The sequence below is a fragment of the Dromiciops gliroides genome, chromosome 3 (assembly GCF_019393635.1).
Source record: "Dromiciops gliroides isolate mDroGli1 chromosome 3, mDroGli1.pri, whole genome shotgun sequence".
In the NCBI taxonomy this organism is placed as follows: Eukaryota; Metazoa; Chordata; class Mammalia; order Microbiotheria; family Microbiotheriidae; genus Dromiciops; species Dromiciops gliroides.
Window position 1 is genome coordinate 366,467,050 of NC_057863.1, and position 23,806 is coordinate 366,490,855.

Genomic DNA, 23,806 nt, shown 5'->3' on the forward strand with positions numbered 1-23,806 from the left:
TTCCCCTTACAACTCATATCCTGAACATGCTGAACTGAGGTACATTACCTATATGATACATATGTGTTGCTGGAGTTCCTTTGTGATTGAGAAACTTTCTACATTAATATAGATAGTCCCGTGGGTTTATTCCGTTGTACATATTCAGGGGGAAAAGCTGAGAGGAAATCAGTCTCAGATTTAATTCAAGATAGAATGGTAGTGAAATACTTTTTTTTTTAAACTTTGGAAAAGAGTAGTTGTAATGTCTGTTGTATATATTTAGCCTTGAACAGATTCAACAAAATTAATAGGAAATTTGGCATTTTAAGATTAAAAGTATGTGTAGTCTAAAATATTTAGAGTTGTGTTGTAGGGTGCTAAGTCCTGATTCAGTCATTTTGTTGATCTGAATCTCACATGAGCCCTGGCAGAAAGCTGAAAATCCAAACCAAAGAAAACATCAGTTTGGACTTTGGTTTTACTTTTGGTTACTGTGACTGTCAAATATTTCCCTTTAAAATGGAATACACACAGGAATGAGCCCCTAAACATTACAGAAAACCTCATTAATTCAGACCACACTTATCTGTAATTGGTGATAATTTGTCAGGGACTGGGTTGAATTAATAGTGTAATCACAATTTCATGGATAGTGTTTAAAATGTTTAAAGGTACACTTTTCATCAACTTTCAAGCACTTTGGAAGCTTATTTATGGACCGTATAATTTTGGAGTTGGAAGAGACCATAGAAGGGGAGAGAGAGAAGAGAATAAATATTTATATAGCACCTACTATGTGCCAAGCACTGTGCTAATCCCTTTACAGATATCTCATTTTATTCTCACAGTAACTCTGTGAGGTTGGTGCTGTTATCTCCATTTAACAGTCCAGGAAACTGAAACAAACAGAAGTTATATGACTTGTTTAGGGTCACACAGCTAGAAGGTGTCTGAAGCCATATTTGAATTCAGGTCTTCCTGATTCTGGACCCAGTGTTCTATTTCCTATGTCTCTGTTAGAGAGCATAAATTTTTACCTTTTTCTTTTACAGATGAGGAAACTGAGGCCTCAGAAATGAAGTTACTCACCAAGGTAACATGGCTATTTAGTGGCAAAATCTAGACTGTGAGTCTCTTCTTTACTAATGTGCTTTAAAGAACACCATATTGCCTGTGGATTGTTGGCATCCAACTAATTGGCATTCCCGTTATAAACTTTGTCTTACCATTTGTTAAGTTGGGCCTCATTATAGCCTCTGTTAGGCAACCCTTTCTTAAGAATCCTATATTTAGAACTGAAAGGGACCTGAGTCGTCTAGTCATACTTACTAGTTGAACCCTCTCCTTTTATAGATGAGAGAACTGGGATCCAGAGAAGGTTATATAAGAAGGTTGTACCAGTAGTAAGTGACAGACAAGATTTGAGTTCGGGTCTTCTGACTCCAAACTCAGTGCTCCTTTCACTGTGTCATACTGCTACTTCATTTATCTGTTTCTGGTTACCATAGGCATATGAAAGGAATATTATTTTATTTCTTTCCAGAACTTAGCATAATTCAGACTCTGTTGATTCAGATAGGTCTTCTTCAATAAGCCTAAATCACTGAATTGTGTGTGTGTATATGTGTATACATCATATGATTTCACTCACATGGGAAACTTCTAATTTAAAAAAAAAAAAACAACAAAAAACCTAGCTCCACTTATACAGATCAAGAATTCTTCAATAACTTATAGTTTTAGAAATTTTCATGAGTCATTGAGAAGTTTGCTAACTTGCCCAAGGTCACATATCTCATAAATGTGAGAGGCAGGATGTGAACTTAGGTCTCCCCTACTCCAGAGCTAACATTTTCTTCACTGTCCTATGCTTGCTTCTATTTTGCTATAATTTTTATTTTTCTGCTGTCACTGTACAAAGAAATACAAATTGCTTTACATAAATAATATCTTTGTTAGGTACAGCTAATTCTTAATTATCTATAGGCTGGTAGTATATGCTTTATGTATAATTAGAATATATAATTATATAATATATAATTATCATATATAATTACATAATACATAATTAAAATTAGTTGGAAATGTAAGACAGTGTCTTAGGTGTGAGATTTGAACTAGGGATAGATTTAGACTTTGGAATCACTCAAAGAATATTTGTTAAGTGCCAACTATGTGCTAGGCACAGTGCCAAACACAGGATTCAAAAATAAAAATGAAATACAGTCCCTACCCTCAAGAAGCTTTCAATATATTAGGGTAAGGTAACTAAAAGGAAAATGGAATGTGGGGGTGGCACTTGGTAACATCATCATGAGTCCGTTCCAAAGGAGTGAAGCCTGGAGATAAATGAAGATATGACTGGTTTGGGAGCCCCCCTCCCCCATAAATGGAGGCTTTGGGAGGAGTTCTTTGCTTCATTCTTCAAAAGGAAGTAGGGTATTGAAGGTAATGGTGATGGGATATGATTGTCAAGGGTGATGCACTATCTCAGGATGATGAGTTTCCTGATGAAGAAGTTTCTGGGAGCATGATCATGATCATGATCATGATGGAGCCCAGTCCATAGGAATGTAGCCTAATGGGAAATGAGTCAGACATGATTGTTGTATCTATCAATATAGATGATTATACCACCACTCTAAATAATTCAGAGGTGGCTTAAACTGTGTATACTTTGTTCTCTACAAAAGGCTTTCCCCCAATGATTTCATGGCATAGAAGTGACTTTGGGCACTCTGTGGATTAGACCAGTAGACCAAGCTCAAACATATCCTGCCAAATTGGATGGGCTTTTTAGTAGGCAATTTTTTAAATTTAATTTTTTAGTTTTAAGGTTACTAGTCACTTTATTCTAATCAACTCTTTAAGTTTTCTCTTTTTGCCTCAGTTTAATTGACATAGTTCTTCTTTGAGGACTTGTGATGTTGATGAAGTTGAAACTTTTGAATTAAATGCAATTTTTGGAATTTTTTTGTGGGTTTTCCCCCCATAGTATCACAATTTGTGATAAATAACTGGCTTTGAATCCTGCCTCTAACACTTACTGGCTGTGTGACCCTGGGCTAGTTACTTTATCTCTCAGTGCTCTGGGCAACTCTCTATGACTGTAAGTTGCAGAGGCAACCTGTGTTGGTGCAGGAAATTCTCATACTTGAGCGTTTCCTCTACCAATAAACATACACAGGTCCAGTCCCTATCCCTGTCATTATCTCCATCCTAGGTAGTAAAGAAAGTGAAGAGTTGCCTTATGTATATAATCTCCATCTTACAGTTAGAGAAATTTTAGCCAGATCAGGGGTTCCTCACTTTTTTTTTTGTATAATGTATACTTTTCAGAGTCATATTTTCAGATACATAAAACAAAATTGCATAGGACTCCAAAAGAAACCAATTCTGTTAAAAATCTTAATAATTTTTAAAAGAATTTTTAAAAATAGTTTTAAAAAATATTTTAATAGGTTTTTTTTTTTAAGTTCAGGATTTCCAGGTAGAGAAGCCTGAGTTAAATGGATGAAGTCAACCCCATCTAGTTCCTCAAACAAACAACTCCTGTTGGTTATACAGACTGGAATAGAATCTTAGTAATATAGACTTCCTATCCAGTATTTCTGTATTTACCCATTAAATATAAGCAAATGAATCGAATGAATTAATTTATTGCTGTCTTAAGTAATATTTCATTCAATATGTTTATTGAACTCATCCAAATATATATATATATATATATATATATATACACACACACACACACACACATATATGTATATAATTAAATGTCATATTTAGATATCTTGAGTTAAGAAAAATCAAGTTGGGATCACTATCACAACTAGCTCCCTCTTTTTTTATTTTGCCCTTCAGTTATAGAAAAATTGACTTCCATGTCTTACTTGATTCTTTGGGGAGATTTTGAAACACCAAAGGTCTATATCTTCTGCGGAGGTGTTAAAAAATCCCATGAAGCTTTCTTCAGATAAAGTTTGTCCCCTTTCAATTATTAAATGTACTTTTCCCTTATCTCTGAATTTCACCTTCAGTTTACTGGCAGCTGCTTTTTTTTTTTTTTCCCCCTTCACGTTATCATAGCAGTATGATTAACCCCCTGTAATCTGGCTCCCATACTTACCACATTTCTTAAACTGTACTTTTTATTTTTAAGGTCACAATTCAGCTAATTTTAGTCAACTCTAAAAGGGTCTCCCTTGCACCTCAATTTTGTTGACATGTCTTTTGCTTTTAATACTGTAGGCCACTCTCTGCTTCCCTTGGCTTTCAGAGACTTACCTGAACTAAATTCTTTTTTTGGGGGGGGGGATCAGTTGGGGTTAAGTGACTTGTCCAGGGTCACACAGCTAGTAAGTGTTAAGTGTCTGAGGCTGAGTTTGAACTCAGGTCCTCCTGACTCCAGGGCTGGTGCTCTATCCACTGCACCACCTAGCTGCCCCTGAACTAATTCTTACTGATGCTTCTTTGTTTTTTGCTCTTATTTTCCCCTTATCTTAAGTTTGAGTGTACTTCAGATCTTAGTTTATGGCTCTTTAATCATCTGGCTCTGGAGCAATGTGCTAAATAAATACTTGTTGAGTCCCAGCCTCTTTGTTCTTCTCTTTGTCCATTCTTTCCTTTTAGAGGAATGATCTGTCTTCACGGTTTCAGCAACCATATCTATGCTGTCGCCTTCCAAATCTACATGCCTAGCTCAGATCTCACCTAAGCCACAGTCCAGTATTTCCAGCTGTCTTTAATATATTTACACTTGGATATCTCATTGTCACTGCAAACTCACCATATCTAAATAGAGTTTGTTTCCTTCAAACAAATACCCTTCTGAGCTAGCCCCGTTTTCTATTAAAGGCACCTCTCTACTTCAGGTTTCAAAACCATGGAGCTGTCTTCCATTTTTTGATGTCATTTGCCACTTTCATGTAATCAGTTACTAAATCCTGTCAGTTGTCCCTCCAAAACATTAAATTTGTTCCTTCATTTTCATTCTCACTGCCATCACCCTCCTCAAGGTCTTCATTACACCACACCTGGATTTTTGCCATTGGTCTTTTTTTCTTCTCTAATTTATTCTTCGTACTGCTACCAGATTAATCTTCTTAAAGCACTACTTTCATCACATTCCTTCCATGCTTAAGAAATGATAGTGGCTCCCTTTGGCCTACGAGATCAAAGCTATCCTCTCTGCTGGCCTTTTAAAACCCTCCCTCATTCTCTCTGTCTCCTCTGTGTCCAACCCATTTTAAGTTGCATATCACTTGAAAAGCACAAACCCATATAAATTGCTCCCTTTTCTAACTTGGCACATGTTGTTTCTATTGAAAATTGTGCCTTATTATATGTATCTTTCATAGATTTTAGAACTGAATGGGGTTTTAGAAAGTAATCTGGTTCAGTCTTTGGGGAGGTGAAGTTTTCCCCATTTTATAAATGAAATGACTGAGCTTTAGGGTTAAGTGATTTGCTCAGAAATAGAAGAGGGACTAGAACCTGGATCTGCTACCTTGCTGCATTAAAAAACAAACAAAAGCCACCTCTGTAACACTGCCTCCTTATTTGTTGATAGTAGAAGCAATGTACACATTAGAGAAAAATAGAATCACCAAAGCTTGGCAAGTTCATCCCCCTATTTTTAGAAAGCACTACACTAAAACCTTAGTTGAATATCATTTCTTGGCACAATGGTGGGAAGGGTGTAGTTTGGATTTTCGTTTTTTCTTTTTTTTTTTTAAATACAGTTTTATTCTTCTGAAGAAATAAGTAATTCATGCTTGAAGTTTAGTAAAATGTTAAAACATTTTTGCTGTATTATTCATACCACACAATAGTGTAGACCCAACAAAACAAAAGCAGAACACAAGGATTCTGAATAGTTAGTGGTATTTTATTTTATTAATTAATTATTTTATTTTATTTTATTTTAATTAATTATTTTTTTGGGGCTGGGGCAGTGAGGGTTAAGTGACTTACCCAGGGTCACACAACTAATGTCTGTGTCAAGTGTCTGAGGCTGGATTTGCATTCAGGACCTTCTGAATCCAGGGCTGGTGCTTTATCCACTGTGCCACCTAGCTGCCCTGTTAGTGCTATTTTAAATAAATAAATATATATTGATTTACACATCTAAAAATAACAGATAACAAATGGATTACTTCTGCCTTTTACTAGAACAGAAGAGGAAGGGGCTAAAGTCAGTGCTTTACTACTCAACAAATATCTTAACATTTTTCTTAGAAAGTTTTTGTGCTGGATAGGTGTCAACCTGAAGGGGAAGATTCAATAAGACTGACCTTTGGATTAGGTCTTAAACTGTTATGGTCATTGCCCCTTCTGCTGAGAGTAGCAGAACTCATTCTCCACAGCTCCTAATTTGGCGGTGACTTATGTATCCTGAGCTGAGTGTCTGTGGTCAACTGTCACTAGAAATAATTTCAGTTTCCTTATGGATCCTTATTAATATTAATACATGCTTGCCTCATCAATCCCATTAAGATTCTGTGAGAAAATTTCTCTTGAGCTTGCTCACTTCAAACCTGACCTCTCCTCTGCCTCCAGTTATCCCTTACCTTGGCTACATCTTCCTCAGGGCCATCTGGCCATCTACCTCTCATTTTTAGTGTGGTGAGAAAGTTGATTATATATGTGAGAAGTGTTATGTAATTTATTTGTCTTTTGGGGTTTTTTTTTTTTTTTGGTGGGGCAATGGGGGTTAAGTGACTTGCCCAGGGTCACATAGTTAGTAAGTGCCACGTGTTTGAGTTCAGATTTGAACTCAGGTACTCCTGAATCCAGGACTGGTGCTTTATCCACTGCGCCACCTAGCTACCTCTGTGTTATGTAATTTAAATAGTTTTGGGGACAATGAAAAGAAAATTTTAATTTAAAATGGAAAGTATTTAGCTTTTAAAAAAATTAATTAATTATTATTATTATTTTTTTGCATGGGGCAATGGGGGTTAAGTGACTTGCCCAGGGTCACACAGCTAGTAAGTGTCAAGTGTCTGAGGTCAAATTTGAACTCAGGTCCTCTTGAATCCAGGGCCGGTGCTTTATCCACTGTGCCACCTAGCTGCCTCGAAAGTATTTAGTTTTAAATCATAGTAAGTATATTAAGAGAGGATGATCGAGAATAAGCAGTAGCAAATGCCAGAAGGAATTAAAAAATAATGGCCTCATGAGCTCCAATGGACTTGTGATGTCATAACCTTTAAAAACCTTTCCATGTATCCAGTGGTGGTGGTGGTGATAATAGTGGTAAGAACCAGAATAGCTAGCTTTTAAATGGAGCTTTAAGAATTGCAAATCACTTCACATAATATTTCATTTGATCCTTTACAACAACTCCATGAGAGATATGCTAGTATCAACATTTTCAGAAGAAAGAAAACGGAGGCAGAGAGAGGTTGTCACAGAGCTAGTAAGTGTCCAAAATGGAATTTGAATTGAGTTCTTCCTAACTAAGGGAAGTATGTGAATTTTGTGGCTAGCTACATTATATTTACATTTTGCTAAAATGCATTCTAACTTTTTTTTACATTTTTTCCCCAATTAATTATTTTTGTCCTCTCCAAACCTTTTCTTCCTACTGGGAAAAAAGGACAAAGAAAATCCTTATAATATGTATCCATTACACCTCTGTCAGGAGGGGGTACCTTTCAAGAGACTAGTTGTGAAATCATTTCCCTAAGCACTTTTAATGCTATAGAAGTAAGACCCATTTTAGCATTTCCTTTTGCATACCTGAATCTTGCCTCATCTCTGAAAAAGTATTTACCACATATTTGCAAGGCATATTTGGAGACTCAGCCAATAAATGTCATAATATACTTTGGTTTTGGAAGGAACTAGGGGAAGTTATGCTTAACCTTTTCAAAGAGGTGTAACCTGGGCTTTCCCCATTTCAAAGCAAAAGCAGATGTAGACCAAGGGTGTGGATCAATGTCTATATTTTAAAGTTTACTTCATTTTTTAAGTTTTGCAGATGACCATTTTGATTTAAATATCATCCTCTGGAAACTTAGCTTGCTTCTGGTAAATAGTTTATTATTATCAGGTGATTTCCATCACTTTGCTCATTCAGTTATAGATTATTTCTTAAAAACAACAACAGTTGTGAGATGAGGAGTACATTTGATTAAATGTGTTCATAGGGGGAAATATGCCAAGAAGGCATTAGAATTTATAGTTTCTGCCAGAAAGTCCATTAGGCTGGTAGTAAGTATAGTGGGAGCTGACTAAAGGGAACTGGGGAGGGGGGAGTCTTGGAAAAGAAAAAAATGTTTTATTCTTACATGTAATCTTGGTAAAGAGACCTTCTTGCTTAGTGAGCTGGCTCCTGAAATTAGGATGACCTGTATTTAAGCCCTGCTCCTGACACATACAGGCAGAGTGACCCTGAGCAAAACACTTGACTGTTTCTAGGGGAAAATGTGTGTGTGTGTGTGTGTGTGTGTGTGTGTGTGTGTGTGTGTGTGTGTGTGTGTGTGTGTATTTGTCTACAGGATGCCTATACTTCTTCTCTTTACCCATTTCCCACCCCGTTGCTGTCTGGATTCTAACCTAATTACTCAGTTAAAATTGTTCTCTCCAAAGTTATCAGTGATCTCTTGATTGAAGAGTCTGAAGGTCTTTTCTCAGTCCCCATCCTTATCCACTTCTCAGTTGTGTTTGACATTGTTGAACAGTCTTTCTTCCTGGGTACTCTGTCCTCTCTAGACTTTTCAGGCACTTCTCTCTCCTGGTTTTTCTCTTATTGTCTTAACTTCTCCTTAGGCTTCTTTTTTGGGGGGGGGGCTGGGGGGGAAATGAGGGTAAGTGACTTGCCCAGGGTCACACAGCTAGTAAGTGTTAAGTGTCTGAGGCCGGATCTGAACTCAGGTCCTCCTGATTCCAGGGCTGGTGCTTTACCTACTGCGCCACCTAGCTGCCCCTGGTTCATCTTTCTTAATCAAACCCATAACTCCAGGTGTTCTCCAAGGCTTTATTCAAGGCCCCATATTCTTCTTCCTTCCTTCCTTCCTTCCTTCCTTCCTTCCTTCCTTCCTTCCTTCCTTCCTTCCTTCCTTCCTTCCTTCCTTCCTTCCTTCCTTCCTTCCTTCCTTCCTTCCTTCCTTCCTTCCTTCCTTCCTTTCTTTCTTTCTTTCTTTCTTTCTTTCTTTCTTTCTTTCTTTCTTTCTTTCTTTCTTGGTGACCTCATTAGTTCCTATGGGCTTAATTATAATCTCTATGCAGATGACTCCCAGATCTGTATATCCAACCCCAGTCTCCTCCCTTGAACTTCCATGACAAATTACTGCCTGGACATATCAAACCAGATGTGCCCAAACTGTTTCAAAACTCATTGTGCCTTTAACCTATCTTTCCAGTCTTAATTTTTTTTACTCCCCTTCTTGTACTCTGTATGTAATTCAGCCAAACTTCCTGTTTCTCACACATGCCGATGCCTCTGGTTTCCATACCTTTGTACTGGCCCTCATCCATGTCTATAATATATTTCCTTCTTACCCCCACTTCATAGAATCCCTCTTTTCCTTTGAGAAGTAATTCAAACACTGCTTTCTACTTGAGACCTTTCCTGAACCCCACCAAGCTGCTTAGCGCCTGCCTTCCCAAATTACCTGTATAAGATTACTTTCTAAGTTCTTGTCACAGATAGCTTTTATACTAATGAAATCATGAATCCAGACCAAAAGAATGTAGTCTTGGTATATCTTAGAGGCCAAAAGAAATACTTTTATCCTAGGACTTGAATTTTAGTCCTGTGTAAAAGAAGAAAACTAGAAATCTTGCCTCTAAGGTTTTTTTTTTTGTTTTTTAAGTGAGGCAATTGAGGTTAAGTGACTTACCCAGGGTCACACAGCTAGTGTTAAGTGTCTGAGGCCAGATTTGAACTCAGGTACTCCTGACTCCAGGGCCGGTGCTCTATCCACTGCGCCACCTAGCTGCCCTAAGGTTTTTTAATCTATGTGACCTTGGGTAAGTCACTTAACTTCCTGGGCCTCCATTTTCCTCATTTGTAAAAAAACCAAACAAAACAAAACCTGATTGTACTAAATGAACTCACTTTCAGCTCTGACTCTGTGGTAGGAAAGACTCATACCATCATCTTGGGCCAGCATTTTTTTTCCTTCTTAATCAGATGGATCATAGAATCATAGCATTCATCCTATCCCAACTGGCTAATTTTACATATGAGAGGACGAAGACCTAGAAAGTTTAAATGATTATTTCTAGGTCATTCAAATAGTAAGTATTGGAGCCAGGACTTGAACCCATTACTATACCAGACTTTTCTTCATGTTTAATAATTGAACATAATAAAAACCGACAAGGTCAAAATAAGATGGCTTTTTATAGTGCCTTTAATAATGGTGATGAGTGGTTGCCGTGTGGGAGTTGTTTCCCCTCATTTACTATGATTGAAAAATATTTTCCCCTTGCTTAGTATGAAACCTGAACACTACTCTACTGTGAAAAACAGGGCATGAGCCGTGTCTCAGAAATCTGAAATCAAGGAAGAGAGTATCAGTAGTAGCTAAGGCATTGTTGATTGGCTCTAGGATATATATGCTAGTTCTATGGATAATCTTGGAACCAGGAAGTCCTGGAAACAGGAATTACTTGGGAAGCTACACAGGTTGTGAGATTTAAACAGGAAACACTAACTCAAACTAAAGTTGACCTTGGAAAGATCTCAGGGAAGGAGATTATTGGTAGACTTAATTAGGTGGTTTTCAGGCCATGTGGCTTCCATAAAGGAATCTAGATGTTAGTTGAAGGCAATAAAGTGAATATACCAGTGTATACCGAGTATTTGGTACATAGCAGGCACTTACTGTGTGATTGTTGATTGAATATTGCACATTGGGGCATCCCTCTCAGACCAGGTTCTGGGGGATCCTGATCCTAATGAGAAGATGGTCAGGCTTTTCTTTAGCTTCTTGGCTTATCTTGCACCCACTGGAGTTATTCCAGGAAAACCTCTTTAAACAAAACCTCTTTTTGGTCTGGATTTGGCTCATGTCTGGGGTTTTCTAAAAGGGACTAACAGCATCCGTTCAAGAAAAGTTACTCAGCGTACAGAGTAGCAGTTATCAGGTATAGCTGTTTATTTTCCCCACCATGAAAGGAATGCTTAAAACACACAAGACTCATAAGTTTTGGAAAAGACTTAAAACATGAAATATTTGACAGCACTGTTGAAGAACCAGCGTTTATTTCAAATTCGTCTCATATCAGGTCTGCGCTATTTGAACAAATCCCTTAAGGTCCATATCTTCTGGTTAGACCAGCATGCACAGCTTATTCTCCTGGTCATCTCCTCTGAGAAGGGAAGAGCTGCAGGAAGTACCTTCCAATGGACAACTAGCACTCAGGCCTCTTAGTGATGTCAGCCCACTGTAGTTTTTGAGGTACTATCATAGCTAGGTATGTATACTTCAGGACAATTATTTGGTCTCTTCTGCTTAGAAAAAGTAACACAAAATAGAAGAGGGAGCTTAGGACCCGAGATCTAGTCTCAGGCACTTCTAGACATACACATGGTCTTAGAACCATGTGAGTACAAGTTGCTGTAACTGCTGCTGGGGAAGCAAAGAAGGCAAGATGCCTTCAGCTCTGCTCCAGAAATCAAAGGGAGAGATAACAGAGTTCTCACTTGCTTGAAAGATGGGAAGAGGTGGTGGTGCAATGTCTTTGCCTCCTCCTTTTAGTCTACTGAATAGATGATTCTTCTTGGCTCAGTTGCTGATAGTACTTGACATGGAGTCCAGTGATGAGGACCATGGGGACCATTTGGGAACCTCTTCTTTAGCAAGGCTTCAACCAGAAGTGTCTAGGCTACAATGAATGTTCTGTAGGATGGCTCCTGAAGGCCCATTCCCATAGATGCACACTACACTAGTGTGGACAGGACCAGTATTACAATTATCTGGTCACTTCACTTTAGGCAAAACATCTAGGACTAGAGAGGATGACTTAGTAGGTGATTGCTGTGGTCTTTGTAGAAATCTAGAGGAGGAAAGCTTTGGGGACTACCTAGGGTAGAGTATTCCTCATCAAAGAAGCCAGGTTATGTGGCCATAGACACAAGGGAGGTGACTGTAAACTCTAAAGACTTGAAACCTAGGAGAAAGACACATGTACTACTACTTTTTTTTTTTTAAGTGAGGCAATTGGGGGTTAAGTGACTTGTCCAGGGTCACACAGCTAGTAAATGTTAAGTGTCTGAGGCTGGATTTGAACTCAGGTCCTCCTGAATCCAGGGCTGGTGCTCTATCCACTGTGCCACCTAGCTGCCCCCTGTACTACTACTTTTTAATCTTACCCCAGAACATAGCAAGAAGAGGCCAGGGTCTCTTGTATTTAAAGCCAGGAGAAACTTTTAGAAAAGTTGGTAAAACTAACAGGTTTACCAAACCGAATCCATGTCATCAAGAAACTTAAAACTTAATATCACATTGCCATACAACTTGATAGTGTTGGGCTGATTGATTCTGGATAGGCTCAGTGAATAGACTTGGAGTTAGGGAGACCTCAGTTCAGATACCACCTCTGACACTTAGTAGCTGTGTGATCCTAGACAAGTCTTACGCAGCCTTGGTTTCCTCATCTGTAAAACGAACATAATAATAATATTACCTACCACACAGGGTTGTTATAAGGATCAAATAAGATAATGTATAAAGCTCTTTGGAAACCTTAGAGGGTTATATAAATGCTTGTTATTATAACATTATTACTATTAGACAAGGAGTGTCGGTGGTGAAAAAGGTCAAATGAATAAGAGAGGAAGAACTCAGAAAGACCAGAACCTAATTCCCTGTAGTCTTGCATATAGAGTCAGGATTAATTGATGAATTAGCTATAAACTTTTTAAACATTTTCTTATCCTCGTTGTTGTTGTTATTAAGTCATGTATAACTCTTTGTGACCACATAGACCATATCATGCCAATACTATATATGGGGTTTCTTGGCAAAGATCATGGAGTAGTTTGGCATTTCCTTCTCCAGTGGATTAAAGCAAACAAAGGTTAAGTGACTTTCCCAGAGTCACACAGTTAAGCATCTGAAGTTAGATTTGAACTCAGGTCTTCCTGACTATAGGCCCAGCACTCTGTCCACTGAGACATCTAGCTGCCTTATTCTCATACCCTGTGTTTTCCCTGTAATGTCACTTAGTAAAATCTATAGTGCTTACTAGCAGGATTGAGTACTATCGGACAAAGGAGAAAAGGAAAAACCTATTTCAACTTCTATAGGCTAATCTGGATAATGTGGGAACTTGGATTCAGAGAGATATGATAGAAAGAAGGAAAAAAGTAAAGTTCAACCAACATGTGGTATCATAGTCTAATTTCTTTGGAGTCATTTGGTTGAATAATGGTAATAATAGCTAGCATTTATGTTGTAATTTATGGTGTGCAAAGTACTTTATGTATCTTTTCTCATTTGATCCTCACAATAACCCTAAGAGGCATGTTTATTATCCCATTTTGCAGTGAGGAAACGCAGACTGAGAAAGATGAAGTGATTTTTTTTCATAGTCTCATGGCTAGTGTCTGAATTCAGATTTGAACTCAAGTCTTTGTGACTCCAGGCCTAACACTTTGCTTTGCCACCTAGGGAAGAACTATGTCAGGAAATCTAGTATGGAGGAATTATTTGAGAGAGCTTTTGATTAACGGTGTCACATGCTGCAGAGATGTCAAGAAGGATGAAGATTTGAGAAAAGGCCATTAGATTTTGCAGTTAAAATATTGTTGGTAAGGGCAGCTTCAGTTGAATGATGAAATCAGAAACTAGACTTCAGAGGTGTTAGAAGCAAGGGTGGGAAGTGGTGGCACCAATGTAAAAGACTTTCTCCAGGAGTTTATCAAAGAAGGGCAGGAAAAATACTGGATTATATCTGATATCCAGTGGGGATGGTTGGATCAAAAAAGATTTTTTTTTTTCCAAAGGTGGTGGAGAACCAAGCATCTTTGTAGACAATAGGGAAGGAGCCAGTAAATGGAAATCGAAGACAAGTGGGAGAATGGGACTGATAGTCAGGGAGTGATAGGCTAGAAAAGATGTGAGGGGATGGAACTAAGGCTTCATGAAGAGGGGCTTGCCTTGGTAAATAGAAGAGCCATAGTTTCGTCAGAAACAGGCATGAAGGAGGAGATAATGGGGGAAGACAAGTGATATGAATTGAGGAGGAAAGGGAAAGAGGGAGCTCTTGGCAAATTGCCTTGATTTACTTTTTTGGGGAAAAGGAACTCATGAAAATTAGTAAGAGATGGAGGGCTGATGAAATTACAGATCTTAAAAAGCTTTGAAGAATTAGAGAATGGTACAATGAAGAAAGAGTATTGGCCCAGGAGGCCAAGGTCGTGGATTTAAATCCTATCTCACTCCCTGTATGATCTGGGGTTTGTCACTTAACTAACCAAGGTCTCAGTTTCCTCATTTGCAAAATGAGGGGAATGGGTTTGATGGCTTCTGAGGCTCCTTCCTGCTTTGGATCTATGATTCTATATAGTTTTTATTCTTTGGAGAAGTACTACTTTTTATTACAGGATTGTATCTTTTTAAAAAATTGGTCATTTCTATGAAATGATGTTGTAAGTTTACTCATATTAATTATAGAACTTGAGACTTTCCAGCAAAATGTTTATCCTTTTCATAAGTATTACTGAGAATAAGAATCACCACTTAAGAACTTTCATGCTCAGTCAGACTAGCATAGACTCATAGACTCTTACAAGTCTTTTTGAAGCCTGTTCTAGTCTTGAATAGTAGTAACATCAATAGCAACAATAGTTAGAGCAATATTTAATCTAAAACTGATTTGCTATAATTTAGCCTTAAGAACAAGAACAAGAACAACAATAAAACTGTGCTCTCAATGGACATAAAAAAAGCTGCCAACACCTTAATATGACTTTCATTTTTAGGCCTTCCCTCCATTCTTCTCTTTTGAAGACTACTTTCTGTTCTCTTGAAGTTTCCTTGTAGATCACATTCTCAAAGTCAAGAATCATGTTTTTATTTTTGTTATTGTTTTTTTTTTCTTTCTATTTTCCTCTCTCAGTTTCCTTTGTTTTCTTTTCTTTATGGAGCATTTCAGGTCTCCCTTTCCCACCCCACCCCTTAGCAATAATTTTTATTTGCCTCCTATGTGATGACGTGAATCCTGAATTCAAATTGTAAACCATCCCTGTCAAGAGTTCAGAGTACTTTCTTTATGAAAATATTTAGAATCTTCATGCCAGGGCATCCTGACATCAGATTTCTGTTAACTTCATGCTTCTGTGACTGCATTCCCAGATTATGGTTACTTCATGTTTGATGTGGCATTAGCCTTCTTTTACAGATGAAACTGGTGTTTCAAAAAAGAAGTTAAAGTGACTCGTCATACCATAAAGTCAGAGATGATTCATGAACAGGGATATAAATCCCTAGCTTTCTTTTCACAATTATAAACCTCTTGAAAGGGGAATGCAGATCTGCAGATTCTGCCAGCATCTTCCTTTCATATTGGCATCCTCCTTCAACTATAGCATTTATTCTTTCCCATTAGAAAAAAAAAACAATGAATGTTAAAGACCAAATAAAGAAATCAGACATATAATATTATGGTGAAGTTCTAGAGCAGCAGGTCCCTCTTGGTTGGGATTGGATGTTTGGTCCATCAGTTTCTTTATTGGCTACAAGAATATATATTCTTTTTGAAACTGTCATTGTAAAAATGAAGCTGTCATTGTAAAACTTAAGATTCTGACAGTAAGAGCTGCCCTTCATTGTGTGAAGCTTGCTGGATTTCCCATAAAAACTGAAAATATAAACTTCTCATGCAGAGAGATGTATGGCAAGGGACATGACATAAATTTTTTAAAGAAAAGAAAAGGCATTTGATAATGTATGTGTATGAGATGTACTGTTTCACATTTTTTTTCTGCTCAGTGCACAAAAGAGGTCTGGGTAATATTTTGGGAAGGACTTCTACATTATTTTATAAAAAATTGTAAGTATCCATTTTATAAATTTCTTTTGAAAGTAAATTTATGATTCTATTAATATAAGTCATTTTAATCAAGTCCTAATTTCACATTCTATTATATATAGTATGCAGAAAATTTTTTTTTAAAGTAACATTTTTGCTGGGTTTTCTCTTAGTAGAAACAATAGATCTACTCCTTCCCCTTGAAACAAACAAACAAATTACTTCTTATCAGCTGTCACTGAAAGAACCATTTGTATTATATATATATATTTTTTACCAAGGAGTATTTTCTTTAGCATTTAAAAGTATAATACTCATATATACATCTTCCTCATGAGTTCATTTTGGCTCCTAGTACGTGTTGGAAAATGACCACCATTCTTGCAAATGACTAATAAAATTCCAAAATAAGACCAAAATACCCAACAATCACAAAAATTTAGGTTTTCCCCCAACTGTTCTGATGAGTTTTCTGTTATGTTTTGAGATGACATTGTATAGATTTAGAGAAAAGCTATTATTACAATGCAAAAAAATAACAATAACAGAAAAAAAACCCTTGATGGTGTAATGACAATGGAAACCAAGTGACAATTTTTAACAGGGAATACTTTGTGATTTTTAAAGACCAGCCTACCTCAGTTTTGAGAAGCTTATCACAAGTATGTAGGAAGTGAATTTTTAAGCTGCAGCAGCTCTCAAAGAGTATTTGTTAACTTATAGAGGGACTGTGATCTGCATCAGAGAAGACATTACTCATATGGACAAAATTAGAGCCTCTAATGCCACTTATGTAACTTTGGACAAAGCACAACCACCTTGAACCTCATTTTTGTCACCTCTGAAATGCACTGGTTGGGCTCTGAGATGCCCTTCCAGCGCTAAAAATCTGTGATCTTACAGTCCTCGAAGTAAGCTCATTTATATAGCACTTTTTTTTTTTTTTTGCAGGCAATCGGGGTTAAGTGACTTGCCTAGGGTCACACAGCTAGTAAGTGTCAAGTGTCTGAGGCCGGATTTGAACTCAGGTCCTCCCGAATCCAGGGCTGGTGCTTTATCCATTGTGCCACTTAGCTGCCCTATATAGCACTTTATACTTAACAGAACAACTTTGTGGGGGTTGATAATATATATTAAACCTACTTTACAGATGGGGAAACAGAGAACCAGAGAGGTTATGTAGATATGAACTCCATGGAGAAAGAGCCTGGTTTTCAATTTGTCCTTTTATCTCCAGTACCTAGCACAGAGCCGTGTATATAGTAGGCATTTAATTGATTCCATTGGAGCGAATTGGATTGGATTTCCAATGTTTACACAGCTATTAAATGCCGGAGTTGGAATTCTAGCCCAATCTTTCAGACTCCAAGACCAGTATTACCCATTCAGCCATATGTTCATTAAGTGTCTGCAGTGTTCAAGGACCTGGTGGTGGTGGTGGTGGTGGTGAGATACTTAGAAGTTTCTGACCTGATTTTTTTCCTTGACAACCTAGTTGGAGAAGCTAGAAATGTACACAAAAGCAGTATAGGGTCTGTGCCAAGTGAGTGTTAGAAATAGTGGTACATGTTATGAGTACTGCTCTCTTAATTATCTTCCTGGCTAGAAGATAACTAGTACACTAGTGCCATATCAAATATGTAGTTTTACATCTAGTAAAAACATGCAGACTTTGTCTTAATAAGAGGCACAGTAAAACTCTGAAGAAGAGCCTTTAGAAAAATTTGCTATGCAAACCTATCTTTCAGGTGTATTTTGCTTCATGCATTGTGTTCCCCAAAAGGTAGTTGTAAATGATTGTTGTAAATTGAACCATATTTTCCGTATGTCTTTCTGAGACACTTTATCTTCAAGTGATATTCAGTCTGCAGTTCCTAGCAGTCAGGCTTGTGTGTTTTTTGCCCCAAAGCCACTCTGTCATCTGTTAAATTATCTTTAAACAAATATGCATTGCATTCCAGGAACCTCATATTTAAAGGAAACCTATAGGAAACCCTTTTGCAAAGGAAATAATGCTTTTGTAACATAAAATACAACCACTTCTTTTAACTTTTTTTCTAATCCTCCCACCCCTCATTAAGTTTTCTTAAAATGAGGCTAAATCATAATATTGAAATATGGTTGTGGCTTTGTCAAATAGCCAAGATTATTTAGAATTTGATTCTTAAAAAATACTTTCTTGGGGCAGCTAGGTGGCACAGTGGATAAAGCACTGGCCCTGTATTCAGGAGTACCTGGGTTCAAATCCAGCCTCAGACACTTGACACTTACCAGCTGTGTGACCCTGGGCAAGTCACTTAACCCCCATGGCCCCGCAAAAAAAAAAAAACACCCCAAAAAACTTTCTTGTTTACTATTGTCAAACAACAATAGTAGAATGAAACACAGGGAAGGGACATTTATTTTGTCCTCTTCCCCATCATGGTCCAGTCTCTCTCAAAATACTCTTGGTTAATTTGATGGGTCTATTGAGAATGAGGCAATAAATAACAGAAAGAATAGCTTTTATAGACCCAATTTCTAGGTCCTGAAGAACTACTTTAAAAAGCGTGTGTGTGTGTGTGTGGGGGGGGTGAAATAATGTTATGCTATAGGAAACATTTATCTGTGACTATCAAGCTAGGGCATACCCTTGTAATGCAGAGATAGGGCAACAGGGCAATATCTCCATATTACTTTATTCTTGTTGCCTACAACTACACAGAAGCCTCTTATGGTTTCCATGATCCTTTCTTTATAGCTCTTTAGAAGGAAATTCTTTTAAAATGATGGTTCTACCATTTTCTACCTGTGTGCCCTGAGGCAAGTGACCTTACTTCTCTGCATTTCATTTTCCTTATTTGTAACATAAGGGATTTGGGACTAAATTATTTTAGAGGGTCCTTCTAACTTTAATCCTTTGATCCTATATGGATATGTCAGTCGTCTAGGGTTTAACATCAGGAGAACTGGGAATACAGCCTTTAGAATTACTTTCTATGGTTGAAGGTATCAAAAAAGTTCTAAGGAAAGATATACATCCAATTTATGGGATTTACCATAATCATGCCAAGAACTCTGGGTGGAGCCATATAATGACTTTACCTCAAACCTACTTTAAGCAGGCAAAAAATCAGGCCTTGTTGAGTTTTTCCCAACAATAATTATTTGCTTTACATCATTTTATTTTCTGTCATGCCACTTACCCAGAGTAACTTCTGAAAAAAAAATAAGTCATTGAAAAGAAAGCAGTAGTTAATTCTATGGGGAAAAGTCCTATTATAAATTGCATTTTATTCTAATCAACAGGCTTTGGTAATTTTTTAATCTAATGTGCAGAAAAATTAGTCATTTATCTAGGAAATAGTTAATTACCAGAATCCTTTGCAAACTAGACTGATAGGGGTTTCTTGGTTTGGCCGGAGAATGATATTTCTAGTTTGTGCTGCCTCATTATTAGTCATTTTGAAACCAATGCTAGCAAAAAAGCCAACAATTGTGAAAGTACTGTTTACTTCACCTAACAAGTTTAAGCTTTTTTGAGGTGAAAAATCCACACTGACTCAGACACCTAGGTTTTATCATGACAAACTTAAAGAGTTAGAACCTCTGTTCACTTACTCCACTAATCGTAAGCCTTTTAGAATGGACATTTTTGAAGGTTAGAGTTGGAGAGGTGTGAAGCTGCTAGGACAACCCAAAGGTCTCCCCTCAGATCCTGTCTAGAATCTGCAGACAAAATTAAAAAAAACAAAACAAAACCCAAACTTTAGAAGTCACTTTGAAAAGATTCTCTCTTTTTTTTTTAACCCAGTGTATCAGATCTTACCTTTTCAGTAAGTTTTGTCCTCTTTATATTCACATAGGGATTATGTACCCTTAAGGACTTATTTTTTCTTCTTGCTGTCTGCCCTGGCCACTTGTCCTCTTCTCAGATATCTTGGTTTCACTGCCCAATTTTCAGGGTTAAGGGCATACCCAATAATCTACTTTATATAGTCAGTCTCAACATCCTTTCTTTGGTCTAACATACAATAGCCTTTCACAGCATCTGTCAGACTGATCTTCACTCTCTGTATCTGACCCTCCAAGTCACTGATAAGGTCCCAGGTACTAAATGAGATTCAGGATGTGGGAATTTGCTGAACCAAAGGTCACCATGTATTAGTGGCATATCCCATGTATTCTTTGATTAACCATTTAATTTTCTAAGCCTTGTATGACTTAATTACTCAAATATTTCATTTTGTTTATACAGACTTTGTACATCATCCTAGTAGCTATCATTTATGTAGTACTTTAAGGTTTGTAAATCATTTTGCATATATTATTAATTTGAACCACACAACAACTCTGTTAGGGACGTGCTGCAAGTATGAGGAAACTGAAGGCCAAAGTTTCATTTTGCAGATGATGAACCAAATTCCAATTTAAAATTTAAATGACTCGCCCATGGACTTAGAGCTAGTAGGTTTCAGAGGGGGAATTCAAAACTCAGGTCTTTTTCAAATCCACTCTAACATACTTCCTCTCATACACCATCTTAGGGTTAAGATTGTGTGATTGAACTGCCCTCATTATCATTGCAGCTGTTTCTCAGACATAGAGTGTAGAAATTTCTTTTGTCTTTCTGACACTGGAATTTTCTGTTGTACTTCCAGAGAGAGGATGGACTGAGATTTTTGTTTTATATGATCTTAAGAAACAGATGTAAAAGTTTTAAATACATATTAGAGCATCTTATTTTATCTGCTGCTTAGAAAATATTTTCATGGAAAACTTTCTGTATTTAGCAAAAAGTATCAGCATTATAATTTAAAGTATATCTGCTAGATGTCATTTCATACCATTCCTCCTCAAACCATTTACTGCCACCCCAACTGCTATTTCTTTTTTAGCATCATCTTTGAGAAGTTAGAGTGTGTTTCTTCCTGAATATCAAGCAGTTTCGTGTTCTGTCAAATGCTTTGTAAGTCCTTATAGTGAATTTCTTCAAGAGGCAATACATTAGTCAAAAAGCAGCAGTAGAGATACCTGTAGAGATCAGCATACGTGCCCTCCAGCAAAAGACAATAATTAGTTGCTCTTATTCCCTGGCAAACTGTCCCAATTGTTGATGTATATGAAACACAAAGATCACTGCAATGCTGTCTTGAGCCCCACACAGTTGGAGTTGTTTATGCCCATTCAATTTTTAATGTACCCATAAGATGTTTTGATAGGGTCACTAAGCCCAGTGAGATTTGCATGCTTGATCAAACTTTTGACAACTTAAATATAGAGATAAAAACATGAACCTATGGAATACTTTGAATATTAACATTTAGGCTAATGGTAGTGGAAAATATTAGTGCAATATTTAAAAATATTTCAAGTTTCTTAAGTTACTATAGACTACTTTGGTCTTTAAAACATGTATGGTACCAGGCTATCTAAACAAACTCTTTTAAATCATATAAATACCTTATTTCATATAGATGATTCATTTATGTGGACTGAATATTTGAAGATGATTTTATGTTTAAAACTTATTGAAGTTGCTAGTATATTAAAAAGGAGGTGATCAATCATTATACCTTAATAAGATCTTATATATATATATATATTTATGTGTGTATACACATATGTATGTATATGTTTTTATATATATATATATATATATATATATATATATGAATATAGAATTCAGGTTAAGGTAGAGCTTCCTTGGAACCCATCCCAACAGGGTTTATTATTCCAAGTACCAGAAAGGATTTTATTTTTTATGATTTTTTAACTTGTAATATAATATATGGTAGGAATAGCATGCCAGGTAGGTTCTAGAGTACTTATAGAAGATAGTGACAGTCTCATGTAAGAAGCAGTGTCATTTCTGTAATTTGGTTTATAATATCTTAATATTCCAAGTAAATGAATGGGTTCAGTACACATTTCCTCCAAGAAAAACATCTATAATATCTTAATCATTCAAGTATGCCATGATGAGTGTATATATTTCATAGTGTTTCTCAGAGATAATCAATCCATCACTGAAGGAAGTGTCAGATTCTAGTAGAACTGAGGATGTCTAACTACAGTTGGACCATTGCTGACTGAGTCAGAATCTTTGGGTGCTAATTAAGAGAATTAACCAGTGTGCCTCAGTTTTTTCCTGATTGATCTAATATGTAGGCAGTGTTTTTCATTTGAGTTTCTAAGTATAATTATTTATTATTTCTTCAGTGAACAATGGAATGAATGATGTGGATGTTACTAAGCTTACAAGATTACATCTAGATTTTATACTTCACTGGAGTCTTTAGCCATATCTAAACTCCAACACAGAGGGAAATGTGGATGCTGCATTTAGAAAAGGAGGAATTACTGAGAACAGGCTGATGATTATGTGATGCTGGTACAGCTGAAGTGCTGTAATATGGGGGATTTTTTTATTAGCTTATACTTCATTAACTTTCAACAGCTTCACAAAAGTCATTCCTGAGAATGGATCTGTCTATACTGGCCATCAAGTTCCATATATAATAATATCATGGTAATGTTGCATGCAGTGAGAGGGAGTTTGTTTTCTATAAAAAAATAGAATGATGGGAACATTGATGGTCTGAAGAAGTACTATATTACAGTGTAGTGGGTCATGTTTTTAATTTTTATTTATTCCCACCCAAGTTTTTTAAAGTCCATTCTTATTTTTCTTTCCTAGACTAAGTTAACTAAGGGTAGATGCTCATTAACCTAAAGGGAAGACACATTCTGATGTGGTGGAAAGAGATCTGAATTTTAATTCTGGCTCTCCTGTTTGTTCCAGGAATGCAAAATTGTGGGCTAATCACCTAAAAACCCTGATCCTGTTTCCCCACTTGTAAGATGAGGGAGGGGGTTGGAGGAGAGGTTCTCTAAGGTCTTTTCTATTTTTAAATACTATTTCTGTGCATTTTTACTTTTCGGCTGGGTGGCATCAGTGACCTCTTTTTTTCCTACCACATCAATTCAGAACTCTCTTGGATAGCTTTCAAGGCCCTCACTTATCTACTATGGTCCAACCTCTATACTTCTATTTCCCACTAGTTCTCAGCATCCATTTTAACCAAGCCAGCCCTCTGAACAAAACCAAGTTTATTCCATGATGAGAGGTTTTGTAATGTTGTGGAAAGTGTGCAGAACTTGGATTCTAATCCAGACCTCATTTGTTAACTAGCTTTTTGACCTTTGAACAAACTACTTAGTCTTTTTAAACTTCAATTTCCTCACCTGTAAAATCACCTGTCAAGATTCCCTCATGATCAAATGATAAAAAAATGTATGTGAAAATGACTTGTAAACTATGAAGTGCATGTAGTGTGAGTGGCAGGTATTTGCAGTTATAATCATCATTATTATAATATCTTCACTGATTTGGGGGTTCTGTGGTGGAGCAATCAACTCCTCCTAGAACCTCCCCTTATAGAGAACTCAGAACTTTCCAGCAAACTTCACTTTCCATCAGATGCTTTGCTTGGTTTCAACTCCACCAAAATCATGCTCTTGCCCCCAATTTTCTTTTAAGCATCTTCCTTTTGTCTTCATTAGATTATAAACTTCTTGAGGGCAGGGACTTCCTTTTTCTTATTTGAATCCCCAGTGCTCAGCATAGTGTCTCACACATCATAGGCTCCCTTTTTTTTTTTTTTTTTTTTGTGGTTTTTGGGTGAGGCAATTGGGGTTAAGTGACTTGCCCAGGGTCACACAGCTAGTAAGTGTCAAGTGTCTGAGGGCGGATTTGAACTCAGGTCCTTCTGACTCCAGGGCCTGTGCTCTATCCACTGCACCACCTAGCTGCCCTGACATCATAGACTCTTAATAAATGTTTATTGAG

At 37.0% G+C, this 23,806-nt stretch overlaps 1 protein-coding gene across 1 annotated transcript in view; it reads left to right on the forward strand.

The window, feature by feature from the left end:
• Nucleotides 1–1,058: 1,058 nt before the first annotated feature.
• The window catches only part of GTDC1 (glycosyltransferase like domain containing 1), a 387,632-nt gene continuing 364,884 nt past the window's right edge, over nucleotides 1,059–23,806 (forward strand). Inside the window, 1 exon segment of the mRNA XM_043992941.1 lies at nucleotides 1,059–1,108. The gene's annotated coding sequence lies outside the window, so the exon portion shown is untranslated.